Source organism: Lactuca virosa, chromosome 1 (genome assembly GCF_052849685.1).
Source record: "Lactuca virosa cultivar CGN04683 chromosome 1, Lactuca_virosa_CGN04683_v6, whole genome shotgun sequence".
Taxonomy (NCBI): domain Eukaryota; kingdom Viridiplantae; phylum Streptophyta; class Magnoliopsida; order Asterales; family Asteraceae; genus Lactuca; species Lactuca virosa.
In genome coordinates this window covers 160,289,389-160,295,857 of record NC_136426.1, presented here as the reverse complement: position 1 = coordinate 160,295,857, position 6,469 = coordinate 160,289,389, and positions in this window count along the sequence as shown.

Below are 6,469 nucleotides of genomic sequence, written 5' to 3'. Positions count from 1 at the left end.
TTTTCTTTATTTCTTCCAACTTTCGCATGTAATACGCCTCATCATCTTCACTGTCCCTTTTCTCAGCCATCTTCCTCAACATACAATCTTTGGCAAAATGGTTCTTGCCATGACAGTAATTGCAGTCGAATCCAGAGTCTCCTGCAAGCTTGCTTTCTTTCTTGTCGTCATTCTTTTGAGAGGTATTTTTCGTTTCTTCTTTCGCCTTCTCAGAGCTGTAACTTCCTTGCCAGTTTCGGTTCTTACTGACAGGTAACTTCTTTCGTGCAAACTTCTTTGGGTTGGTGACCATCATTGCATATTCTTCTCCTGTAAGGTCACACTCAGACATATCTGAATCCTCCTCTTCTTCTGCAACACTTTTGCCTTTTGCGACAAGGGCCAGCGATCCCACACCAGAAACTACCTTCGCCTCTTTGGTTACCACACTTTCATGGGATTTAAGGATACCCACCAGTTTCTCGAGTGAGTATGATTTAAACTGTTCATGAGCTTTCACTGTTTAAACCACATCCATCCATTCTGGTCTTAAACCATTCATTAAAGTCACCTTTCGCTCAATCAATTTTCTTTCAATACCATGCTTGATCATCTTGCTTAGGAGATGATTGAAGGGATCGAAGGTTTGTATCAGTTTCTCTTCAGGTTTCTGTTCGAAAACTCCAAATTCTTAGAGCAACAAGGTTTGGATTGAGTGTTCTAGATCCTCATCGGTTGAGTAGAGTTCTTTTAACCTATCCTAGATTTCTTTAGTCGTCGTGCATGAACCGACTAAACGAAAAGTGTCAGATTGTAATGCGAATCTGATCATTCTCATGGCTTTCACGTTACATAGCACCTTGTCCTTTTCATCATGTGGCATCTTTTCTACGTCCGCCACAAGCAGATTATATTCTTTTTGAGTCTTCATTGTTCTGTTCGTTCCAGAGTGAACAAATGTTCCGAGCGTGATAGCTTCCCAGATGAGATAACCATTATCTTCAGATCCAACTACGTAATCTTCAAAGTGATGCGCCCATACTTCATAGTCTTGAGTGTAAAGAATGGGAACCCTTGTAGTGGATCCAATGCTATTGGAGATGTTGATGGGATTAGTTTGAGTATCGTCGTGAGACATGATGAGCCTTTTCTTGAAACTGCTAGAATCAGACCTGTAAACTTAAGATTAGGGTTTTATCAAACACAAGAGTTACCGTCGACAGGAAGAAGACGGCTTCTTTATATTCGATAAAATCGGAAACCCTTAAGAATTCTTCAAACAGAAGGAATGTGTATTGATTACACAGTCTCCTGCTCTAATACCAATTGTTAGAACAAAGTTCTAGTAGGATCGATTGATTCTCAGCAGAAAAGCAATAAACAACATAATGAAGAACACAAGAATGATTTAACTGATGTCGAATGATTAAACTTTAACACCTCAGAAGAGCTCGATTAAGAACTTCGACTGTAGAGGTGTTTAGGGTTACAAAGTAACAATAATAATAATCACGAGCATTAACTAAGGCATACATGCATGCACTATTTATAGCTTAACCCTAATCAATAATCACGGATGGACAGGCCGAATCCGGATATACAAAATAAAGCCCATGACGCAACACTAAATACTCAACAGTATCCCATGCTTTACCGAAATCAATCACACAGGCTCTCAGCATGTCTTCTAAGGTTTGAATAGTTCTCTCACTCTGCCCGTCGGTTTGTGGATGGTAGGCTGTGCTCATGTCCAGCCTAGTTCCCAGAGATTTCTATAATGACTGCCAGAATCGCGAGGTGAATCTATTGTCTCTATCCGAGATAATAGATATTGTGACACCATGCAGTCGTACTATCTCTCTAATGTAAGTTCTGGTTAATTTCTCCATCTTCTATGTTTCCTTTATTGGTAGGAACTGAGCGGATTTGGTTAATCTGATGACGATTACCCAAATGGTGTCATGACCATCCTTGGTTTTGGGAAACTTGGTTACGAAATCCATTGTAATCCGCTCCCACTTCCACTCAGGTATCTCTGGCTGTTGCAGTAGACCTGAGGGCTTCTAGTATTCTACCTTGACTTTGGCGAAAGTTAGGCACTTGCCTATGTAGGTAGCAATCTCGGCTTTTATGTTCGGCCACCAATAAAGTTTCTTGAGATCCAGATACATCTTATATGAACCTGGATTAACAGAATATCGAGTCTTGTGGGCTTCACTCATGACAACATCTCTGTAGCCACCAAACTTTGGTGTCCAGATCCGATTCATGAAGTAACGAACTCCGTCACCCTTGATTTCTAAGTTCTTCTCCATTCCTCTTAAGGCTTCATCTGCCACATTATCCGGCTTCAAGGCTTCTAGCTGAGCCTCTTTGATCTGTATTGACAGATGTGAATGGATTGTCATGGTTAGTGCCTTCACTCTATGACCTGAGTACTCCTTTCGACTAAGGGCATCTGCTACTACCATGGCTTTGTCGGGATGATAGCGAATTTCGCATTCGTAATCATTGAGTAGTTCTACCCATCGTCGATGTCTCATGTTAAGTTCTTTCTGATCAAAGATGTGTTGAAGGCTTTTGTGGTCGGTGAAGATGGTGCACTTGATACCGTAAAGGTAATGCCTCCAGATTTTTAATGCAAAGACTACTGCTCCCAACTCAAGATCATAAGTGGTGTAGTTGACTTCGTGTGACGTTAGCTGTCTCGAGGCATAGGCAATAACCTTTCCTCGCTACATAAGCACACAGCCTAGCCCCTGATTGGATGCATCGCAGTATACTACAAAGTCTTATATCCCTTCTGGAAGAGACAAGATATGTGCACTGCACAGGGCTTGCTTCTGTGTTTGGAACGCAGGGTCTTGTTTCTCTCCCCAACTAAAAGTTACACCCTTCTGAGTCAAGGCGGTAAGCGGTTTAGCAATTCTGGAGAAAATTTGTATGAATCTGCGGTAATAGCCAGCAAGTCCTAAAAACTGGCGGATCTCTGTTGGTGTTCTGGGTGCTAACCAGTTATCGATTACCTTTATTTTGGAGGGGTCCACGTGTATTCCTTCTTCTCTGACCACTTGACCAAGGAAATTTACCTTCCTAATCCAAAACTCGCATTTTGAGAATTTAGAATAAAGCTTTTCCGCCCTTAATCTTTCTAAGACTTGTCTCAGGTGTTGTGTAACATCCCGTAATTTTCTATATGTAAAGTCAACCCTAGTCAACCAAAGTCAAACTTGGGTCAACTAAAATAATAACCTTTGTTTATTTAAAATCCTTAAAATAATTGTGGTTAAATTTGGAAGAGAAATGCTTAAAAACCGAGAATTCTCACATGCAATTTCTTCTTTTCCTTCGGACCGTACACCAACCTCGGACCGGGAACACTTCGGCCGTGAACGACGCTGTGAACGGCTTCGAGCTACAAATTCGCAACCGTAAACCCTTGTCGGCTAACCGACTTCGGACCGTATATGAGGTTCACGGCCGTGAACCCCTCGGACCGTGAAACCTCGCATATATAATCATTTCAGCCGATTTTTCTTCACTTTTTACACATTCAAACACAATTCCAAGCCATTTTCTCTCAAGTATCACCAGCCAAGAACACAAAGAACAACCTCTCTCCTCAAGAACATGTTATATTCATCCCTTCTCATCATATTCAAGCAATAATCACTAGTTCTTCACAAGATATAATAGGTATCATTTCCTGATCTTGTTAACACTTCAAGAACATCTTTCAATCTTCTTATATTAGATTGAAACCCGTTAATTTAATCTATTTTTCACGAAGAACACGCGAAGAACACGAAGAACAAGCACCTGAAAACCTTTAAATCTTCTTAGAAACGTGCTTAGGATCATCAAGTGTTCTTCAATCATTCAAGAACATTGGGTCGTGAACCCTTCAAGCTTGGGTCGTGAACCCTTCATACTTTAGGGCCATGAACACCCTCTCCTGGCCGTAAAACACCTATCAGATTCCATTTTAGCTTCTAACACTGCAAAATTTGTAAGTTATACTTACAAATTAGTCCAATTTCCAATCATTCCTATGATTATATTAGCTAATTGGATGCATATATGCTATAAAAATAACTATATAGGACTTGTTTTGTTGCGGGATTTCACTCGTGGAACTAAACATCCTATACCAAATCATCATTTCAATCACCCTCCAAAAAGTGAGTTCACACCCCCATATTTTCATAGTTTTTACTGTTTTAAGGGGGGGGGGGGGGGGATACAAGTCGAACACAAAGATTTTGTGTTATAAACAAATGGTTTCAAATATCTTATCAAAATGGATTTCAGTTATCATCAAATCAAATGATTTTTCAAAGATTGTGTTAAAATGACATCAAGTCTACAAAAGTATTTCAAAATATTAAACTTCTTTTAAATGGTTTTATAAACTTATATTTTTCCTCAGAAATCGTATTTATATATATATATATATATATATATATATATATATATATATATATATATATATATATATATATATATATATAAGATTTAAAAGGCTTAGGACTGATAACCCACTTTGGTTCCTTTTCCTTGTTTGGATGTGGGATTATAAGTATCGGTTATTTGTCTGAATGCCAATTAACTTTTATTTATATATATTTGTATATGTATATAAGTATAAAAGCTATTTCATTAAGTTCAAATACCCTTTGTAACATGTTGACCAAGGGGTTGCGTTCATGAATACTCAGTATCAATTCAGAAAGTACATATAAATTATAATAGGTATAATTTATGATTCATGGAACATTAATTCATGAATCAAGTATACTAAAGTACATTGTTTTACAAGAACAAAGTTTTGATCCAAAACTAATCAAGAGTATACATCTTTCATATACATATTAAGAATACTAATTCAAGAACATATTGACAATCATTTATTTCAGAATGATTGGGTTTTCATAACCAATATATATGTAACGTTTATATGCTTTTTATGAGTCATTTGATACAGGTTGTTTAATTTATTTTAAACAACATAGTTAAAGTCCTGACATTATAACCAGAATCTCCAGTCGGGGATCGAAACAATGTGTGTATAGATCTATACTGGGATTGACAACCCTGCACTCAGACTGCTAGCTACAGTCAGGCATACACGCCTACGAGTGACAGTTGTTATCAACAGCTTTCAACGCCTTCAGTGCGTTGGGGATCAAAACAATGTGTGTATAGATCTATATTGGGATTGACATTATAACCAGAATCTCCAGTCGGGGATCGAAACAATGTGTGTATAGATCTATACTGGGATTGACAACCCTGCACTCAGACTGCTAGCTACAGTCAGGCATACACGCCTACGAGTGACAGTTGTTATCAACAGCTTTCAACGCCTTCAGTGCGTTGGGTCAGGCCATCTAGTCAATATGGTTATAATAACTCATTAAAAAGATATTAACAATACGTTAGTGTATAATTAATAAAACATAAGTACATTTTCAAAGTACTAGTTTTAAAAGGTACAATTTACAGTATTACATTACAGTTTACAATAACAGCTGGTGGAACCAGGCACACTCACAGTTACAAGTTTTACAAAAGGAATACAAATACATAACATTGGTTTACAAACAGAACGGTTTTATGTGATTAAAACTACTTTTCATATACAGCAGAAAATATAGGATTTTCTGGAACAATTTACATATTCAAGAAACAGAAAACATTATTTCAAACATAAACACTTATGCACTCACTCAACTTTATGTTAATACTCTCTTTTCAAATTACTTGTATTCTCAGGGAACCAGTAGACAGGTACTCCCCGAGCTTTTGAGAAGATGGAGCTATTTGAGTCTTGTCTTCTTCTTTTGTATAACTATTTGGTTTCAGTATACAATGATGAAACACATGTAAATACTTATAATTATTAAATACAGTGGTTGTTTGTACTCTGGTTACTATAATGAATGTGTTATGATACCACAAATGTAGTCATCCACCCCCGGACGTTTCCGTCGTTTGGTTTGGTGGTGTGACAGATTGGTATCAGAGCATTGTTTATAGTGAACTCAGTATATCAACCCATAAAAGATATACAAACTATAAATACAATTGGGGCTGAGAGATCTGACTACAAGTATACTTTTTAAAAAAATTTAAGTATTTTTACAAGAAGTATACTAACACTCATACCTACAAGTACAGTATCATTGTCATAAGAACTTAAAAGTATTTGGATGTTGAACATTATAGTCAAACCTGGGCAGTTATGTAATCATATCTGGGATTAATATAGCCTGATCAACTATATTGATTTGAGATATGACCAACATGTGTTAGGGATGATAATAGTGTTGCGACATGTCTAAAACTTACCAACCATAGATATTCAGAAGAACTCTAGAACAGAACATAAAGATTAAAATAATATAGGAGTATTTTATGCACTATATACTAATAACAATTATGTGAAAACAAAGGAACCATTGTGGGTAGAATTATAAATATTAAGGGT